Here is a 22030-nt window from a genome sequence, read left to right as displayed (position 1 = left end):
AATTCTCACTGAGACCCATTCACCCATCAGCCCTGCAGTCAGTGACCTAACCTGGTTTCTGATTTGGAAATAGTTACATTTTCAGGCTCTCATTCTGCTGAGGGTCTGTCTCCCCGGGTCATGCTTCCGCAAAAGCATTTATCTGATCTTAATTCAAATGTTTAATTCACCTGAATCTTTTTCCTTAAGAAATACCATCTTCTGTGTTTAAAGTCAATGTGTTTCCTCTGTTTCTTTCCCTGACCATGATTAAGAGCTTTGTAGTGTCAGTGATGCCAGCATTATTTAGTTGCAGAGCCAATAAATTCTCTGGATTCCCAATCATCTTCACCACATTGTATATTTTCTCGTTTGGTTTGATGCCTTATCACTCATCGCTGCCTTGTTCTCCCATGAGTATGTTTCAATTTCTTGGGGTTGTATTTCTTGTATTATCTTCCGAATTATCCCCCGAATCTCCTCTCATTGCTGCTCCATGGTCTTACCTGCTCCGCTCCCCTTCCAATTAACTCTGGCCAGCTCCACCCGCATGTCTTTGTAGTTACATTGCTTAATTATAACCACATTACATCTTGAAGAGAGCATTAGACATAAACTGAAAGAAGGAGTTTTGGGAGATGGGACACGAAGAATAAATCGTGGATTTCTTAACTAGATACAAAGGGACAACGAGAGAGAGGAGATAGATATGGAAATGTGGAAAATGAGAAAACGACATTATCGAAAGAAGAAGGTGAACATCCCCCAATGCTTTGGCGGTGCCTATGTGCTGTGGTTCTTTGTACAGTGCATGTACAACAGAGTAATATGTTCAAATGCTGGGTCTGTTGCCAGAATATTTATCTCCAATAATATGATAGACACTATCTTTGGAAAGAACACAGCAGGCCAACATATTGATATCCCAGAAGAAAGGGGATTAACTGAAATAAGTTGGGACACCAGAATCAAGAATTTGGAGCACATTTCCTGGAAAGAATGAGAGACTAGAATTGGGAATCCAGAAAAGGAGGGAACGTTGAGAGGATCAAATCATGTTTTAATATTTTATCAATTTTATACATCATATGCATCATTTTTCGTTAACTGTGTCTCTTGTTCATTGACAATGTGTTGTGCACATATGAAAAATGCGACTTATCTGCACACACACATTGATAAAACACTGTTTATAAAATCATGTTTCCACCATTGAAACTGTCCTGTTATCGTGTTACGAGGATATGTGAACACCAACAAGCCACCAAAAGACATAACGCACTATCACCATGTTCCATAAATACAGACAAAGAAAGGTCACCACTTTGACTGGGACAAAGCACACACACATACTAAGACATGCAAAGACCGTCTTAGAGGAATGGTATTCTAACCAGAAGTCCATCAATAAACGCATCAATTTCGATCCTGTCTGCATTCTCTTGTTCAAGTAACCGGAAATGACATCACCCACTTTAAGAAACCAAGACCTATAAATAGAGAGGCGGGACATACCACCAGAGCTTCAGCAGATACTCTCACTGATGATGTCGCCTAGTCATGGTGACAAAGCTTCTGAAAACAAGCCTTGAAGCTCAGCGAGCTAACTTGCACACATATAAATTGTTATTTTTTGTTTATTAGTGGAATTTATGAGTTCTCTGTCTATCACGTTTTGACAGATTATCATGTGAGCTTTTCTAGGCGTGTGGTTTTAATTTACAGAGGGATTCGACATTGATGTCATAACTGTTTGGGGCCTTGCCATTTGGCACTTGGACCAACGTGAACAGATTTGAGATACAACAGGCCCCAGACAATTCCAACTCATTGCAATTAGTGACTTTGATCTTCAAATAAAACCAGTGGGAAAATTTGTTTTATTTTGTTACTTGTGGTTGGTTAAATGAAAAGTGAGGGAAATGGCTTTAAACATTACTAAAGAGGTTCCCAAATTTTCCAAGGAAGTTTAGAGAGACAGAAGGAGGACATTTTTTAGAATTAGCAAATAGGATGGAATTGTTTTTAAGCAGGGATGAAAGAGAAGTTGAAATTGTAATGGAATTGGTCAAGCACTTTGATGTATCAGAGAAATAGGCAACTGCCTTATAGTTATAAAAACCTTAAATTGCAAATGTGACAACTGGAGTTAGAAGATGAATAAAGGGACGGAAACAGAGAGAGAGAGACGAATGTGAAAGAGAGGAAAAAGAAAGAGGGGATTTGAAATTCAGAAGTTGGGAATTAGATAAGAAAGTTAAATTAACAGGATGGAGATGAAGGGAGAATGTAGGGATGTGTACAACTAGGTTAGTAACTTGCCATATTTAGGTGAGAAAAATGTCAAAATCTTTTTTATTTCATTTGAAAAAAATGGCTAGGCAGATGACGTGTACAGTGAACTTGTGGGTAATGCTAATTCAGACTAAGCTGGTGGGCACAGCTGGTGAGATATGTGCAACACTATCAGATGATGGATCAAGAGATTATCAAGATGTCAAACTGGCTAGTTTGATTGGTTATGAATTGGTACTAGAAGCATATAGACAGAAGTTCAGAAAAATAGAGAAGGAATCAGGTCAGACTTATACTGAGTTTGAAAGAATTAACCAGTCATTTTGACAGGTGGGTTACTGGCCTTAAAAATGGATAAGACCTGTGAGGCTTGAAGGGAGATTATTCTGCTGGAGAAGTTAAAAGACTCACTTCCAGAGATAGTAAGAATTCATGTGAATGAATATAACATCCAAGAAGTGAGAAGCGCGGCAGAAATGGCAGGTGAATATGCATTGTGACATCTGATGAAATTTAACTTCTGGCAGGAATTTCATCCTGTGAGGGATAGACATTGGGAGAATGGACGATCACACATTACAAAACGAACAGTAGCTCACAATAGTTTACCACAGGTGAAGAAAGAAGCTCAAGAGGTTTGAAAGGTGGTGAAAGGCCTCCGGTGCTCTCACGACAACGGAGTGGAACACATAAACTTACAGTGCTGGTGGTTTAAAAAGGGCACAGGGAAAAAGTTGTTTTCACTGCGGTAAGCTGGGACACACCGTGCTGGGCCTTAAAGGAAGACACTTTGGGGAAAGATGCGGTAGAAGAGGCTAAGCCCAGTGGCATTAGTGAAACTGGTAAAAGAGACGCCAAGTGGAGCCGAGGAGCTGCAGGAAATTGCTCAGCCTAGGCAAGGGCTGGGTATGGAGGCAGTGCCTGATCTCTCTAAAGAATTCACCTCTGTAGATAAAGTTTATACAGAAAGAACGGGGGAGTTGGACAAGAAGGTATAATTTTGTGAGATACGGGATCTGCTCAGTCTCTCATAGTTGAGAAGTGAGGCACCGGAAAAGCACAACAGATCAGGCAGCATCCGAACAGCAGGACAATCGAACATCAGGCGGAAACCCTTCGTCAGGAACATGGTGAGGGGACAAGGGGGCTGATAGATAAATACAAGGGTAGTAGCTGGGCCTCTGGGAGGGTCACTGGGGAGGCAATAAGAAGATGTAAGTGGGAGTGACAGTGATATGTCGGAGGGTAGGGTGGAGTCGATAGATGGAAAGGAACATGGCTAGTTATGGTAGTCCAGGAGGCAGTGCTAGTTTGAACAGTTGGCTATGGGAAAGGTTGGTGGAGAGGAGATTTGGAATTTGATGAAGTCAACGTTGATGCTATACAGTTTGAATGCCCCAGCTGTCCTACCACCAATAGGAGTCCTATCACCCTCCTGTCCGACCTACCACCATCATACCCCGCTTGCATCTACCTATCGCCTTCCAAGCTCCCTTCCACCTATCTCCACCGCCACCCTCCCATTTATTTCTCAAACTCTTTCCCCCTCCCTTACCTCCCACTTTCCTGATGAAAAGCATTTACGCCTGAAACGTCAACGCCCCTGCATCTCGGATGCTGCCGACGTGCTGTGCTTTTCCAGCCCTACACTTTTCAACTCTCATCTCCAGCATCTGCAGCCCTCACTTTCTCTCACCCTCTAATAGTAAAAAATGAAAGTTTTTTTCACTCTTCTGGCATGTTAATCAAGTGCATGTCAATTTGTGGAATGGGGACAGAAATTAAGCATTCCCTTCAGAATGGGATGCCAAATCAAGATAAGGGATGTAACAGTAACAGTGAATAACAGTGTCATTTCCAGGAATACAGTATATTCTTGGGAACGATTTAGCAGGAGGCGAGGTGCGATAGGCACCCCTTGTGGTGAGCAGCCAAAGGAAGACTAGGGAATTGGTGAGTTAAAAGAACGTTAACCAGGAATTTTTCCAGACTGTGTAGTAACAAGATCCCACTGTAATAAGTTACAGCAGGAAGGAAAAACGAACGAAAAAGACAAATGGGTTGATGCTCTGTGAACTGACCCCCTGTTTGATGTAACGGTGCAGGAAAAGCCTGAACAGGCACAGAAAAGGAATCAGAAAATATTGTTGAACGTTATTAACTTAAAGATAGAACCATAAAATTAAAATGGAGACCCCGATAGGTTGCTGCAGAAGGGAAATGGGACGATGTGCACCAGATTGTGTTAGCAGTAACGTACAGTGTTATGGGTAGCTCATAAACTAACTGCAGGCGGTCACTTGGGTGTACAGAAGACTCGGGTTAAGGTACAGAACCATTTCTAGTCGCCTGGAATGCGCAAGGACGCTGTTAATTTTTGTTGTACGTGACATACATACCAAATGGTAGGTAAGTAACAGGCAGTAATAAAACCAGCATCTTTCTGGCCAATTCCTGCATTCGAAGAACCTTGCAGGGGGGTTATGATTAATTGTGTAGCTCCCCTTTCTAAAGTAAAAGTGGAAACCAATATTTGCTGACCATAGTGGATGCATCTACCAGATTTCCAGAGGCAATTCCATTATTGGAGTGTCAAGGCAAAAAGGGAGGTGGAGGAGTTAGTACCTTTCTTTACTCACTGTGGACTGCCCAGAGAGATTTAGTCAGACCAAGTGTCTCATTTTACCACTCAACTGTTTAAGGAAGTCATGGATGGCTTAGGAATACAACACTTCAATTCATCAGCGTCCCATTCTGAATCCCAGGGAGCCTTGGAAAGTTAGCATCAGACGCCGAAGACTATATTAACACCGTACTGTCAGGGTTGGCCAAATGATTGGGATAAAGGTGCCCCATTAAATTGTTTGCCATTAGAGATGCCCCAAATAAATCTATTCACTTTACTTCCTTTGAGTTAATATTCGTACATGAAGTGAGAGCTCCTTTGAAATTAATTAAATAAAAAGTGACAGGACCGAAGTTGGAAATCTCACACTTGGATTATGTGTATGAGGTGAAGGAGAGTAGATGGAGTAGGTGAGTTTGCTAATCAGTATCTGAAGAGCACAACATAGAGTGAAGCAGGTGGCAGATAAAAACACTGAAACTTTGAAGATTTCCCGTTGGGATGACGTATTAGTATTGCCACCAGTGGTAAGAAATCTCTTCAAAGCCAGGTTTAGTGGCCCCTTTCAGATTAAAAACAAATGTGGAGTCAGTTAAACTATCAAGTAAAGATACCAGAGATGACAAATAAACGTTACCGAGTATTTCATATGAATGAATAATGCACCACCACATTTAAGACTCAGGAACAGAGCTGTGGCCAGATGAACAAATTGTGCAGGTTATCTGTATGATGTAGTGATCTTTAGCAAGTGATTGAACGCTCTCATGTTACAGTTGACAGAGCATTTTGAACGATTACAAAAAGCAAACTTGGGAATAAACTTAAAGAAAACAGAATTCTTGAAAGCAGAGGGGTCGTTCCTGGGACATTACATTGGCCATGTAAGGTTGCTTCCATGGAACACAAAGACGAAGGGCTTTGAGGAATTTCCACGAGCATCCTCGAAGAAAGAGGTGCTTCGATGTTTGGAACTGAGTGGATTCTATCAGACGTTTGTTCCAAACTTCAGCAGTGTATGGGCACCACTGATGGATTTATTAAAGAAACACACAGTATTGTGGAGAACAGAACAATGCCAGGAGGCATTTGAGAATTTTAAAGCAGGATTAATCACCGCACAGTTTTAGCTGCACCAAATATTCTGAAAACCTTTGAAAATTGTGTTTGATTTTCGGGATATAGGGCTCGGAGATGTATTGATACAGAATGATGATGATGGAACTGTTGGCTACTTGTCGAAAAAACTCAATATCCACCAGAAAAAAGATACAAAACCTCCATTATTGAACAAGAATGATTAAGTTTCACACTGGCCTGACAATATTTTAATGTGTATATGACAAACAAATTGTCGGAGATGGTTGTGGACAATGACACATTTATCGCATTTTTTGGAATAGTTAAAGAGCAGAATATGAGACTATTTCATTGGAGTCTTACCTTACCGACTTCATACTCACAAAATGTACATGCTCATGCTGCGGATCCTACAATGTGATAGCAGATGTGTTTTCGCGGATTTAAAGGAAAAAGTATAGGTAAGATTTACCTTATTCCAGTGTTATAATGGTGTGCACAATTAATATGAATGATATAACTGAGATCAATACTTTTGTATTTCATAAAATTGGGATTAAGAATTAGAGGAATAGAAATGTAGCCATCTTTTCATTCTGCTGTTTCATTTTATTTCCTGAAGTGGGGAGATGTTACGAAGCCAAAAACATGTAGGGTAATTAAAAACAGAACGGGGTTTTGCCGAATAGAAATTAAAGCCACAGATGCCAGCTAAATGTCACATTGTTCCACATGTCACCATTAGCTGAGAAATAGATACCTGGATTTTGGTTGCTGTTTTGACAGCCATTCAAATGCAACCAAAGAGTTTAAATAACGCTCAGGATACCAGAAGCCAACAGAATTTGAATATTATTGTTTGGACACCTGGACAGGAATCAAATTATGAGAATTACTATATCATGGGGAGTATACAAACCCAGCATTTTGAAAACTGGTGGGTGAGCTACTGCCATCCAACAGCAGAACCACTGCTGTAGAACAGGAGTGCTAACTGGCCATCTCAAACACTCTCTATCAAAGATACATGTTCATGCAAACGTACTTGCAATAAAAAACATGACCAGGGAGATCAGCAGCTGAAAGAGTGAACACAGTGGGGAAGATAATGACTGTGTGGTCTTGAGATTGTAATGTTTAATATGTGGGCTGTTGGAACAGCATATTTTTACAGAGTTGGAGTCAGATAGTAAGTAGCTTGTATTTGTGAATAGTTGATGTTTAGTGTTCACTATTAAAGTTAAGAAACAAACTTCTTAATGTTTGTTTAAATAGTCGAATATAGGAGATCTGTGTCACTCATATTTTAACAGATTACGAGGTGAGGCGAGCTTTTCTGGGTGTTTGGTTTTAATTAACAGAGGGGTTCATCTCCACATTGTAAATGTCCATCCACGTTAGCCCCATTTCCCTGCAGTTGGCCCATATCTTTCCAGTCCTTTCCTATCGACATAATTATCCAAATGCATTGAAATGTTGTTAATGTTCACCCCCCAACCACATCTTCTGGCAACTCATCCATGTGCCAGCCTCTGTGTAAAGAAGTGGCCCCACAGGTTCCCTTTTATTCCTTCCCCTCGAACCTTCCACTGATCCCCTCTAATCCTCAATTCTGTACACCTGGGGAAAAGACTGAGATCATTAACCCTATCCATACCCCTCGTGATTTTATACAGCACTATAAGGACTCCCTCCGTCTCCTACACTTTAACGAAAAAGTCCTAGCTTGTCCAATCTCTCCCTATAACGCAGACCATTGGGTCCTGGAAACGTCTTTGTAAATTTCTTCTGCACTCTTTCTAATTTAATAACATCTTCCCTATAACAAGGTTACAAAAACTGAACACAATACTCCAAGTGCGGCCGTACCAAAGTCCCGTGTAACTGCAGCATAAGTTTCCAACTTCTATACTCAATATCCAGCCTGATGAAGGCCAATGTGCTAAAAGCCTTCTTCACTGCCCTGTCTACGTGTGACTCTACTCTTAGAGAACCGTGCCCGTAAAAACCAAGGTCTCTCTGCCCAATGCACCCCTTAAGACCCTCCCATTCACCGTGAAACTACTACCTTGATTTGAGTTTCCAAAATGCAAGACGTCACACATTTTTATTAAATTTCATTTGCCATATCTCGGCCCACATCCCCACCTGATTAAAGTCCTGCTGCAATTTCTGATAAACTTCCTCACTGATCACGCTACCACTTATTTTAGTGTCATCTGCAAACGTACTAATCATGCCTTGTACATTCTCAACCAAATCATAGATAACAAACAGCAATGGACACAGTCTCCAGTCTGACTATCATCCTTCCACTAAACCCTCTGGTTCCGATCATCAACCCAACTGTGTATCCGACTGGCCAGTTCCTCCAGCATTCCACGTGATGGAACTTTCCAGAGCAGCGTGTCATATGGAACCTTATCAAAGGCCTTACTGAAATCCATAGAGACTAAATTTACAGCTCTGTCCTCGCAAATCTTCCTGGTCACTTCATCAAAGAACGCTAACAAATTTGGGAAGCATGATCGCCTACTCACAAGTCTACTCTGACTGCTCTGAATCAAACACTGTGTAAGTAACAGGTGCAGTCAATGGTATGGTGTCCTTCATTGTAAGATGATTCGAGTACATAAGCAAAGCCATCTTCCTGCTGTTGTAGAGCCTTGTGGAGAGAGCTTTTGGGACACTCTCGACAGATTTGATCTCCTTTGTAAGGAGTGATATCCTTCCCACAGATACAGATGGCGGTATCATGAGGGTAGAGTGAAGAACCTGAGAGTTTAATCTGCAAAGCTGTGAAATACGAAGAAATGTTGATGCTGAAACGAGGTGTAGCAGGTGTATTTCCAAAAGACACATTGATAGGGTGAGAAATTCCATACTTTACCCAGGACTGATTGGTGTGATTTATTGTCACGTGTACCTCAGTACAGGGAAACACTTTCTTTCTGAGCAGTGGAGACAGATCATAGTAAGCATGGCCAGACAGTTCATAGTACGGAAATAGACTTCGACAGAGTAAGGCATACAGGTTACACTGCAGAAGACAAGCACTCGACAATATCAACATGAGCAAGATCAGCATTATTTGAACATAGAGAGTCGATTCATCAGTCTTACGTGACTTTCCTGATAGTTTACATGCCTAAATTAACTATCCCCATGTTATTGTGCAGTCGGTATGTGAGCCCGTACTGACCGTCAGGTTGCATATAATCCCCAACAGCAGCCACAGTACCTTCGATCTGAAACAGGTAGCCATTCCCACCAACTTCCGCCCTACATATAGAACACCAGGCTGGCTTCTTGGAGATGGAAGGTGCCTTCATGAGACTTCACATAAGACATATGGCTTCCCTCCTCAACACTAGAAAACCACGTTAAAGTCCCACGTGTGTATCATGAGCAACGGAGCCAGGAGGAACAACGTGGAGCAGTCTGTCTGTGCAGCCTCTGCTCCACATGTTCATCATGTTGGAGCATCAATCTGGAGACAGTGAGGACTGCCGATGGTGGAGATTGTTGTAGAGAGTAGATTGCTGGAAAAGCACAGCAGGTCAGGCAGCTCCGAGGAGCAGGGGAATCCACGTTTTGGGCATAAGCCATTCATCAGTAATCAGCATCAATTACCTCATTCTGTCCCTTTGCAAGTACGTTGAGGGGAAATGGCCTCGTACTGTTCCTGTGTAAGTGACTTAAGGGCTGAATGGCCTCCTCCTGTTCCTGTGTAAGTGACTTAAGTGCTGAATGGCCTCCTTCTGTTCCTGTGTAAGAGACTGAAGGAGCTGAATGGCCTCATCGTGTTGCTGTGGAAGTGGCTTTAGGGACCGAATGGCCTTCCCCTGTTCCCGTGTAAGAAACTCCAGGGGCTGAATGGCCTCCTCTTATTCCTGTGTAAGTGACGCAGGGACTGAATAGCTTCTTCCTCTTCCGATTGGACAGGACCAAGGGCCTGCTTGGGTTACCCCGGTTCCTGTTTGACAGCTCGATGTGCTGACAAGTGTGATGATGCTGCAGTCCTTTGAGAGGTTATTTTGTCCTGGTTTCTTTTCAGAGAGAGATTGAATGATCGTTACCAAACTGGTTAGTTAAGGCCACTGAGTAAACAGCTAGGGAGGTTTTGGGTTAATTTCAATGCAGACTGAATGGGTGTGGCCAGCTCTCACAAATAACGATCTCTGGGTTTTGGTTTCTAAGTAGCATCAGAAAGTATTGGGGTCTCCACAGAGTTGGAAGCTTCAGTGACTATCTCCTGGCTGCTACTCTCTCTGAGTTTTCTCTTGGTGCTGTTTTTAATTCCTGCATTAGAGAAATGTTTGTGACAATCTGTGTCTGAATTTTCCTTTTTTGCCAGGGGTTGTGTTTATGGGATTTTCCTATATTGGTTCAGTTAATTAGCAATAGTTCCTAGAGTTGTTATTCTGTTAACTTGTCCAATAGAACTGCATTTTTCTAAATTCCTCTTTCTTTGCTTTCATTTTATCTTTCGTATTTCAATAAATAGTGTTTAGCTTCATACCGAGTAGTTTGACCTTTCACATTGCATCTGGAACAATCATTTTATATTCTGTTTAAAATTTTAAAAAAAGTCTAGGTTACCGCCTTCCAATATTTTCGAGGGGCTCTGGTGTGGTCCATCACACTAGACTCCTTCTCTTCCTGAGTAATATGCTGGAGGCACTGAATGGGCTGTCCCTGTTCTTCTCCAATAGTATCAATGGGCTGAATGGCTTCCCCATATTCCTGTGAAACCAGCGTGAGGTGCTGAATGAACTCTTATTTTACTGTGGCAATGTGCAGTGTCAGGCAGTGCTGGTAGATGAATGTAACGGACCATTTAACAGCACATGGCTCAATGGAGTCTGGGTCTTGCTGCACATAGACACAGACTAGTTCAGGAGCTGAAGAGGGTACAAAATGTTCTGAACATTGTGGAATCTTCAGTGACCATCCCAACTTCTGATCTTATGTTGGTGAGGGTGGGAACGGGAGACATTGATGAAGCAGCTGAAGCTGTTTGTGAAGAGGAAGCCACCCTGAGGATCTCCCACATAGGTGACCCAGGACTGAGATGGTGAACATCTTCCTTTGTGCCATGTTTGACTCCAAACACTGGAGAATTTACTCTGATTCCCATTAAATCCAGTATTGTTTCGCTCCTTGATGTCAGCAGAGGTCAACCACTGCCTTGATATCAGGGCCAGTCATTTGTACCTGAACCCTTGTCTCAACCTCTTTTGTTCATACCAATAAACCATGATATAGGAGCAGCAAGTGTTTTCTTCAAACAGGTGGGAATGAATGTCAGGATTTCTCGTCTCAAGAGTGTTGGGGAGAAAAAAATGACTGAAAGTATTTGAAGAGGAGGTAGATAGATATTGACCTGTCAGAGAGTTGAGGGCAATGATAAATTGGGTATGAAAGAGGATTTGAGACAGAGAGCAGATCAATCATGATCTTAGTGAAGGGCAAGGCAGGCTTGGGGAGTGAACGACCGGTTCCTGTTTCTGATGTTCTCACATTCTGTTATTGGAACGTTCGTGGGTGTTATTTTCATGAATGTCTGTGATGGAATGTTGCACGCAGGGAGACCAGAGGATTTTGTGAGCCATCTTTGGGTGAGGTATGGCGGCTGTATTCTCAGTGAACTTGAGTCTAAACATGACCAACAAATGAAGCACAAGTTGCAGAGAGGGGAAGCTCTGTAAAGAGAGATGAGGGGCGTCTTTCATACCCGTGCCTGGATTTTCCAATTGCATTTCCCAAATCACTTCAAAGCGTGTGTGACAGTCTTGAGAGGCTGAATAGTCTCCTCTGTTTCTGTGCAACAGGTTATAGGAGTAAGTGGCCTCCAACTGTTCCTGTCCAGCAGGTATGCGGGGCTGGATGGAATGCAGAAACATGGGACTGAGGAGCAGGAGTGGGACATTAGATACTTTGAGTCTTCTCCACCAGGCACTAAGATTGTGAACTCAGCCCCACTTTCCTGTTTGTACACTATTACCCGTGTCTCACTTCCCTGTCAAATATTTAACTAAATAGCTTTCAATCCATTTGAACATAGAGGCACAATAAACTTCCAGTGAAGAGAATTCACACTTAAAAGGTCCTTTCAGAATCTTTCGCCATCCCTCTTATAGAATCTGACAGTCATGCAGAACAGAAACAGACCCATTAGTCCAATCTGTTCACTCCGATCAGATATCAAATCTGACCTAGTCCTATTTGCCACCATTTGGCCAATATCCCTCCTCTTTCAGATACATTTTAAATGTGCAATTGTAGCCGCCTTCACCACTTCCTCTGGCAGCACTTTCTGCACACACACCACTCTCTGTGTGAAACATTTACCTTCAGGTCCATTCTAAATTATTCGCCCTCTCACTTTCAAACTATCTTGGGGAGCACAACATGGCTGTTCAGAATATCCATGCCTCTGATGATTCTACAAACTTCTATAATGTCACCCTTCAGCCTCTGAGACTCCAGGTGGAAACACCTCAACCGAATCAACCTTTCCCTGAAGCTCAAATCTCCAGTTCTACAACCGAGTTGTACGCAGTATTCTTAAAGTCTCACCAACATCCTGTACAGAGGCAACATGGCACCACAACTCCTATACTCAATGCTCAGACTGATTAAGTCAAATGTGCCAAATGTGTACCGCAGTACTCTGTCCACCTGCGACTCCACTTCCAAGGAACTATGTACCTGCAGCCCTATGTCCCTTTGATCCACAACAGGACCTGACAATTCAGTGTATAATTTCTGCCCTGATTTGCCTTCCCAAAATGCAAAAGCTCGTATTTATCTAAATTTAACTATATCTGTCACTCCTTGTCCCTTTGTCCCATCTAATTGTGGTCTCGTTGTACTCTGAGATAATCTACCACACCACCTTTCTGATGTAATCTGTAACCTTACTAACTTTGGCCCTTTGGCCCCAATATTCACATCTAAATCTTTTACATAAATGATGAAATGCAATGAACTCAGTACCGATTCTTACAGCACATTGCTGCTCACAAGCCTCCAGTCTGAAAAATATCCCTCTTCCTTCAAGCCAATTGTGACTAGCTTCATCTGTATCTCGTGTGACCGAACTTTATTCTACCAATTGGAATACTGTGAGCACCTTACTGAAGTCCATGTAGACAATGTCTACTAAACTGCCTTCATCAATCTTCTTTGTCACCTCTTCATAAAACTCAATCAAATTAATGAGACATGATTACCCATGGAGAAATCCACGTTGACTATCCCGATCAGCCCTTGCATTTCCAAAATGTATCAGCTGAAAAATGTGTTGCTGGAATAGCGCAGCAGGTCAGGCAGCATCCAAGGATCAGGAGAATCGACGTTTCGGGCATAAGTATGTATGTAAATCCCTTCCCTCAGAATCCCCTCCAAGAACTGACCCACCACTGACATCATGCTCACTGGTCTATAGTTCCCCGACTTTTCGGGTCATGTTTCCTTTTCAATTCCCACTGCTCCACTGCTCACAACAAATGTCAAATGTAACCAGGTTTGTGATAAGGCCGATGATATCGATCTCAGACTGGGTCAGGGTCAGTTTTAGCAACAAGTCAGGCGAGTTTCTTTAATCTGCTAAAATAGCACGTTTATGATCCAGAGCAATGTCATTTAAACTATGGTGAGAGATGACTGGCAAACTGTTTGGAAATTTCAAATAAAGAATCGATATTTCCCTTTGTTAAAACACTAACACATACACACACACAAACAAAATCTCTGCAATTTCAAGTTGAACGCGCTTTGTCCATATATTATTGTAACTCATGACAAAAGGAAAAATTGAGAGATTGTTCAAAATGTTATTCTGCTTCTGAAGACATTCTACTCACACAAACTGCTAGCAATGGGATTTCATCTTGGAACAGTTGGATTTGGCTTAATTCCCTTTACATTAGGCAGTGGAGAGATTCCAATGAATTCTGGCCAGGGATTGCCCAATGGTATCACAGTGGCTGCGTGGTTAGCACTGCTGCCTCACAGCACGAGGAACTTGTGTTCAATTCCAGACTCGGGTGACTATTTGTGCAGAGGTTGCACATTCTCCCCTTCTAATGGTTGCTCCAGTTTCCTTCCACAGCCCAAAGCTGTGCTGGTTAGATGGATTGGTCATGATAATTTGTCCGAAGTGTTCAGGGGTTTCTAGGTTAGGTGCATCGGTTGGAGTAAATGTAAGGGAGCGGGCCTGGAAAGGTTGGTATGGACGTTTTGTGCCGAAGGGCATGTTTGCACACAGTAGGGATTCTATAAAAATAAGAATGGTAACGATGCCTGTAGATGTTTTGTTTTAGCTCGCACACATTGCTGTCATGAGGAACAATGAAGGAGAAAGAGTGTAATCAGTCATTCCTTCTCGGGCAGATTACATTTTCTCTCTATCTGAGCGGAATCACACAATAATGTCATCCTCTCCCAAACTGGACCATGTGAAGTCTCCTTGTACGTTGTCCAAACTATGTCTCCATCACATTCCCTGTTCCATGTTGGTGCATCATTGCTATGTCATACACAGAGCCATACCCTTAGCAGAAAATGGTCTCGGTCTATTTGAAAATATGTCTATATGTCGCTGCGTCATTAAAAAAATAAAATGTTTAATGTATTCCGAATATTGTGTTAAAATGAATGCATTTTGCAACAAATAGAGACATTGCTGGAAAAGCTCGGCAGGTCTGTCAGCATCCAGATGCCTTTTACATGCTGTATTTGTCCCAGCCTCCATCAGTTCCTCTGGCAGCTCATTCCACATGCACACCCTCTGCGAGAAATGGTGCTCGTGGGCTCGTCAAAAACTTTCCCCTCTCAATTTCAACCAATGCCCTCTAGTTTTGTATGCCCCAATCTGGGGAAAAACCCTGACTACTCACTCTATCCATGATCATTTTGATTTTATAAACCTTTACTGCTGCAAAATGTGACTCCAATCAACACGAATGGCTGTACATTCAGTCATCCTGGGCCTAAATTCTGAAATGCAATACTGACATCTCTTCCTTCTCCATCAAGCCACAATTCTAAATCCGTTTTAATCAGTTTGTTCAGGTGTGTTATGAAACACTTCTGTGGGATTTGCACCCAGACCTTTTTGCCCGGAGATAGGGACATTAGCACCATTCAGCAATACCCATAAAGCTGTAACATTATTCTCCTGTGTGTTTGCTCATCAGCCTCTTCTGACATGCTGTGACATACCTCTGCAACAGGCAGGACTTGAATCCAGAACTTCTAGTCCAGAGCTTGGAACACCAGCACGCACGTTCAGGAATCAAATCCAGTGCTATGGCTCTGAGGCAGGGACATTACCCACGACACTACCATATCCAGATTTTGGGTCATATTTTAAGCGTCAGCTTTCAGCTCAGTTTGGATTTATTATAATCAGGCTACCAATACTGAACTACACAAAACACTTTGTATTAAACAAGTGCAAAATATTTGTCTTAACTGTAGGATGTTGAGTATACGGGATTAGTAGTGCTGGAAGAGCACAGCAGTTCAGGCAGCATCCGAGGTGCAGTAAAATCGACGTTTCAGGCAAAAGCACTTCCTGATGATTTTACTGCTCCTCGGATGCTGCCTGAACTGCTGTGCTCCTCCAGCACCACTAATCCAGAATCTGGTTTACAGCATCTGAAGTCATTGCTTTTAACTTGGGTGTACGTGCTGTGCCATCGAAGTTAACTATGAACAACTTTAATCGCTATTATCTGTAGTCTGCAATATTCGGGAAAGAAATCCTGCAGACACACTCTGCACAATGAAGGGTCTCGAATAGATTTTCATTACTGAACACCAGAGACGGAAAAGACCATAATATCTGGCCCCCAAAAAAAACAATCAGTATTACCCAACATTCACGTGTGACTGCCTTCTTCCTAAAACCATGAAATGATATCAGGCCGCTGATTACTTTTCAGCCTCTCCTCCCCACTGACTGTGTCTGCAATCTGTCCCAACTCCCCCTAACCACAGAAGGCAAACCAAGCTCAGAGTCTGTGTGAAAATCAAGCCCGGAGTGTGCAGGCCTCGTGGAAAGGGGGAGGGAATTTTAAAATTAAACGGGGAAGGTGGGGTGGCAGTAATATCACTCACTGGGCTGAGGAGTGGCAGATGGAGTTTAGTTTGGATTAATGCGAGGTATTGGATTTAGTAAATCAAACATGCGCAGGATCTATACAATCAAAAGCAGGGCCTTTGTCAGTGTTGTAGAACAGAGACCTAGGCCGTCAGCGTCCCGTTGCGGGGTGGGGGGGGCGGGGGGTAAAAACCCTATCAAGTGTCATTGGTAGTTTGGATTTTGTTTCGTTCTTTTTTTATGGTTTTAGCTTTGGAAAGTTTTGAGAGCTTGTGAGTTGCAGTAGTTTTAGTTTGTACAGATTTAAGGCTCGATGAGTCTTTTGTCGTTAATGCTCAGCGATGTGTAATTCGATATGAAATTCTCTGGAGTTCAAATGTTGCTGCAGTGTTTTATGGATAATGATGTGCTTAAATGGTGTACCTGGAACATTAAGGGGTGCCATCTGCCAGTCAATAGGAAAAATATACTTTCTCGTCTTAAAAAAGAGAGAGTTGTCCTAATGCAGGAGATGCACCTTGATGACACAAACATTTGACGTTACAGCAGGGCGGGTTCGATCGGGTTTATTTCTTGTCTTTTAATACTAAAAGTGGGGGAAAAGTCATAATGGATAGGAAGAATCTTCCATTTAAATTACTAGATTGTATTAACACCCATGGAAAGATCATAATCGCAAAGTCTTGATCTACGGGTATTAATACAGTATATGAAATGTTTATTGCCACCCGGGGCACCCTTTTAAAATCCTCTTAGATGTTTTTTCTAAAGTCAGTTATCTTGCATCATGGCACATGATTGCAGAAGGAAATTTCGACTGTCTTATGGCCACACGGTGGACAGAATGTCCAAAGCTCCCCCAATGCCCTCGTTATAATGTAGCAATTCTTGGATTTGTTTGCAGAAGTCGAGCTGGTGGATGTCTGGAGGCAGATCTACCTCACAAGTAGGGATTTTATTTTCTTCTTTAAACCGCAGAAATGGCACACGAGGGTTGATCTCTTCCCCATCCTTGCAACAATCTTAGATTCAGTGGCATCCTTCACAATTGAGAATATTACCCCAACATGCCTGCCCCAGAAGTGGGATAAAAGTCACATAAAATTATGTTGTATGCAGATGGTCTTATGTTTTTGTCAAATCCCGAAATTTCGGCAGCTCACGTGATGCAATGCAATAATTCGCTTGCCGCCTTTTCAGGCTATATGATTAATTTTAGAACATTGGAGACCATGTCTATGGGAGGTCTTGGGGAAATTCCTGATGAGGGCAAATCCTGGTTTCCTTTCAAATGGTCACGGGGGTGTAGGGGGGCAAGGTTCTCTATTTCAGTATATTCATTACATCCGTCTTTGATCATTTATTTAACGTGAACTATGTCCATTTGTTTGACAAAATTAAACAAAACCTTCAAAGATGGGAAGCACTTCCAATATCCTGGCGAGGTCGGATAGCTCTTATTAAAGAATGTCCTTCCTCATTTACTACACCCCATGCGAATGCTTCCTTTGATGTTTCCCACATCGGTATTTAGGAGACATAATGGCTGGTTTAGCTCTTTTATTTGGCAGCATGAGCGACTCTTTATCAAGCTAACCAAATTGCAACTACCCCACAGATTGTGGGGAGCAGATCGCCCTGGAAAAAGCTATCAATTAAGCTCTTTTTTATCCTATGTTAGTGCCTCTGCTGCTGAGGACTCGGCTTCAATACTGTGAGATATTGAACCCTATTAGATAAAGTGAACCCTTATTAGTCTGTTTTTCTCAACTAAATTGACAACATTTATGAAGTATTGTCATAACCCAATAATTATCAATATTGTGAAAGCATGAATGACAATGCGTCAGATTGGGGCAATACAGCCAAAGTCATGTTTCTTAACCCTGTCATTGGCACACCGGGTTGTCATCTGGGAATAATGGATTCCAGGTTTAAACTGTCGATAGCAAGGGGTGTACCTTGCTTGAGTGATTTAGAATTAGTAGAATCCCTACAGTGTGGATACAAGCCCTTGGGCCTAACAAGTCCACTTCAACCTTCTGAAGAGTAACCCACCCAGACTCATTCCCCTACCATCCCATATTTACCCTGATTAATGCCCAAACCTACACATCCCTGAACACTATGGGTGATTCATCAATCACCAATTCATCTAACATGTGCATCTTTGTACTGTGGGAGGAAACCCACACAGACACGGCGGGAATGTTAACTCCACACAGCCAGTCACCCAAGGCCAGAACCAAAGCAGAGACCCTGGTGCTGTGAGGCAACATTGCACACAACTGAGCCATCACGTGTTATTTGATGGAGAAACAATGATATCATTTGATCAAATAACTCGTGTGTATGGACTACCTAGTAGAGATCTCTTCTGTTTTCTTTTCCAGATCAGAGATTTGATTAAGAAAAAAACACACTTTTACCACACTCTTCCAGATCCGATGAAGGGAAGAGGTCTCTCGTTGCTTCGAATACACTCTGTGTTAGTACCCTTTATCATTAGTTGGAGAGTGTCCCCTCAGATGAGACTGTGCAGCGTTGTGATATCTCCGAGAGAGAGTTGGGGTTCAGAACACCTCGGAGACATGGGAGGATATTCGTGAAAATTCTCGAAGAATTTTGATCTGTAATAGGACCCATTCCATGCAGTTGAAAATTCTTCGTAGGGTCTATCTGACCCCAAATCGTCTCTCAAAATGCAAAGTGGGATTATCTTCAGCATGTCCTAAATGCAGAATGTCTACAGGCACTCTTACTCATTGCTTGTAGTCCTGCTGCAGACTTCATCTGTTGGAGCACTGTGTCAGATGTGATAGAGTGTGTATTGGGGAGTGAATTGGAGATGGACTTGGTTTCTGTTTTCCTGGGCCCGCCCAGGGTACTTTTCAAAGATGAATATGGGAAAAAAGTTATATCCTATCATTCTGTACTTTCCGTGCTAGGAAAAATATTCTGTTGCGTTGGATGTCTGAACTCCCGCACCCCAGAGAGGAAGAACTATGAACATAAAAATGTGTATCAGTTAATGCTCTTGATGAACAAGAGCTGTCCTTTTGTTATGCTGAGCTGTATTATGTATTCATTATTTTTTGTTTAGTTTTGTTTTTTCTTCTGTCTGTGTAGTGTTTTAATTTGTTTTGTATGTACATGAAATTGGATGTATTTTTTTCAGTTATTTGAGTTGTGTTGTTATTGGTTTATTATAATACTAAAAAATCTCTTCTTAAATAATATTTTTAAATTAAAATGCTAACATTTATAGAATACAGTCCCAAAAAACTCTCATTAGAAAGACCACTCATGGTGGTTTATCCTGAGAATCACCACATCTCGGGTGATGGGGTGAGGCTGAGAGAGTGTCCCCTTCATGGTAATCTTTGTCAGTGTGAGGAACTGAACTTGCGCTGTTGCTCTGCCTCTACATCACAAACCTGCCGTCCTGCCAACTCAGTTGGAGACTGTGTCACTGTTACAGACAGAAACAGTCACAGACAAAGTTTAAGAGAAACATGCATAATAAGGAAAGTGGTACAGTTCAGAAAAAGGTCAAGATAACGCCTGAGGGTAAAAATGTTTTTTTTGCTCGAAATCGTATTTATAACGAGACGTGTTTAGAAGTTGTTTTTGTTTTAATGTCATTAAGGTGAGTCAAGTAACTCTTATGTGTTACACACTGGCACACTACCATTTTCCTGAAACTGGGAAATATTTGGAACATTATCTGGAACATCCTATAATCGGCATTCTCCAGAATATTCTATGACTGTGTTGGAGGTATTGCAAAGGAGAGAGAGAGAGAAGGTGTTGCATGCAGTAGTGAGAGTGGGGGACCATGAGCCTTCCTCGGGGGTAGTTGTAATCACAGATATACAGTGATTGTGAGGGAGCAGACAGAATACGGTGACCCTTATCCTGACAGAGCGGGGAAGGTTATTGATGCTTGTCCTGTATTGCTGGACATTTCTTCAGACCTCAAATAGTGCACTGAACTCGGTAGTGAGCACAGACCATGCTCAGTGGGTCTGGTGTTGTGGCACCCTCTGGGATGGGAATGTTCACCCTCTGTACTCGCCCATCCAATACGCCCACCGTGTTCTGTCAACAAACCATGGTGTAATTGCCCCTCATCTATCAATTTGTCATTTCCCTGCCTTTGCTCGGTATCCATCTAATCCTTTCCTATCTGTGTATTTGTCCAAATGCCTTTTCAGTGTTGTTATTGTACCCACTTCAACCACTTCCACTGGCAGCTCAGTCTAATTTGTCAGTTCACCTTGGATTCCGTGCGATCGAGCCTTCTAGAGCGGCCTACTATGTGAAACCTTATCAAAGGCCTGATTGAAATCCATTATATAATATGTCTACAACCCTGCTCTCATCAACCTTCCTGGTCACATCCTCAAAAATCTCTAACAAAATTTGTAAGGCATGATCCGCCACGCACAATGCCATGCTGACTGCTCCAAGTCTAACTCTGTCTTTCCAAATGCATGCACATCTTATTTCTCAGAACCTTCTCAAGTAGTTCACCGAAAACAGGTGTGAAGCCGACTGGTCCATATTTCCCAGGCTTTTCTTCACAGCCTTTCTTGAGTAAGGGCACAGCATTTACTACCGCCCAGTCTTCCGGGATCTTTGTCCCTAAGCTTTTTCTCTCGCCTCTTACAGTGCTCTTAGATATATCTGGTCAGAACCAAGAAATTTGTCTGACTTTCTGCGTTCTAATATGTCCAACAGCACCACTACTGTGATATGGACAGTACCAAGATATGACAACTAACCTCCTAAAGGTCACAGATCTTCATGTCTTTCTTCATAATAAACACCGAGGGGAAATTGAGGACCTTACCCATCTCTTGAGGTTTTACACATGCATGCCGGTTTTAGATTTTAAAGCATCCTATTCTCTCTCTAGTTGCTCTTTATCTTTCCTATACTGAATTTGGATTCACTCTAATCTTCTCAGCCATGACTACCTCAATACCCCCTTATGGCCTTGCCGATTTCCTTCTTCAGTAATCTCCTCTATCCCCTGCAATACTCCAGGAATTCCCTTGATACAAGCTGCCTGAACATGAGCCACGCCTCCTTTTTTCTGGTCAAAGCCTCAGTATCTCTTGACATCCAGGGATCTCTCTTCCACTCTCACATAACCTTCACCCTCATAGGAAAATGGAAACCGTGAACTCGAGCTATCTCACTTTTAAAGCCCTCCCACTTGCCCGAGATCCTTTTACCTGGAAACAAAGAACTCCAATCATCCCCTGCAATCACCTGTCTAACTCCAACAACATACGCCTTGCCCCAATTTGGAACTTGAATCTGTGGACCAATTTTGTCCCTACCATACCTATTCTAAAATTAATACAACTCTGATCACTTTTAACAAAATGCTCCCCCACTTTATCTCCTTCATCTATCTTGCCCTATTTCCCAACAGTAGTGGAAGTTTGTACCTTCCCGAGTACGATACTCTATATATTGATTGTGGACACCTTGCTGAAAACACTTAACAAATTACGTTCCATCTAAGTTCTTAACCATCTGGACGTCGCTGTCTATGTTAGGAAAATTGAAATCACTATTCTAACAACCCTATTGTGCCTGCAAGTCTACCCAGTCCCCCTGCATATTTGTTCCTCTAATTCACATTATTGATTATAGTGCAACCACGATAACATTACCATCCCCCTTTATTTACTTTCCACCATTCAAGAAACTTCATTGGATATTATCTCAGGTATTTCAACTTTAAATATTGGTGTAATACTCTCCTTAATCAGAACTATTGGTATTTAAACTGTTTCCATTCACATCTCTACATGGCAGTTATTTTCACATCCATGGCACCCCTTGTCAAGGCACAGTGGAGATATGGAGCTGGAATAGATGGGAGCTGCACATCCTGTCACTTCCAATATTGGCTGCAA

The sequence above is a fragment of the Chiloscyllium plagiosum genome, unplaced genomic scaffold (assembly GCF_037043375.1).
Source record: "Chiloscyllium plagiosum isolate Xiang-an unplaced genomic scaffold, Cpla_swu_hap1 HiC_scaffold_53Y, whole genome shotgun sequence".
NCBI classification, from domain to species: Eukaryota; Metazoa; Chordata; class Chondrichthyes; order Orectolobiformes; family Hemiscylliidae; genus Chiloscyllium; species Chiloscyllium plagiosum.
The sequence above is the reverse complement of the archived record's forward strand: the minus strand, read 5'-3'. Positions refer to the sequence as shown.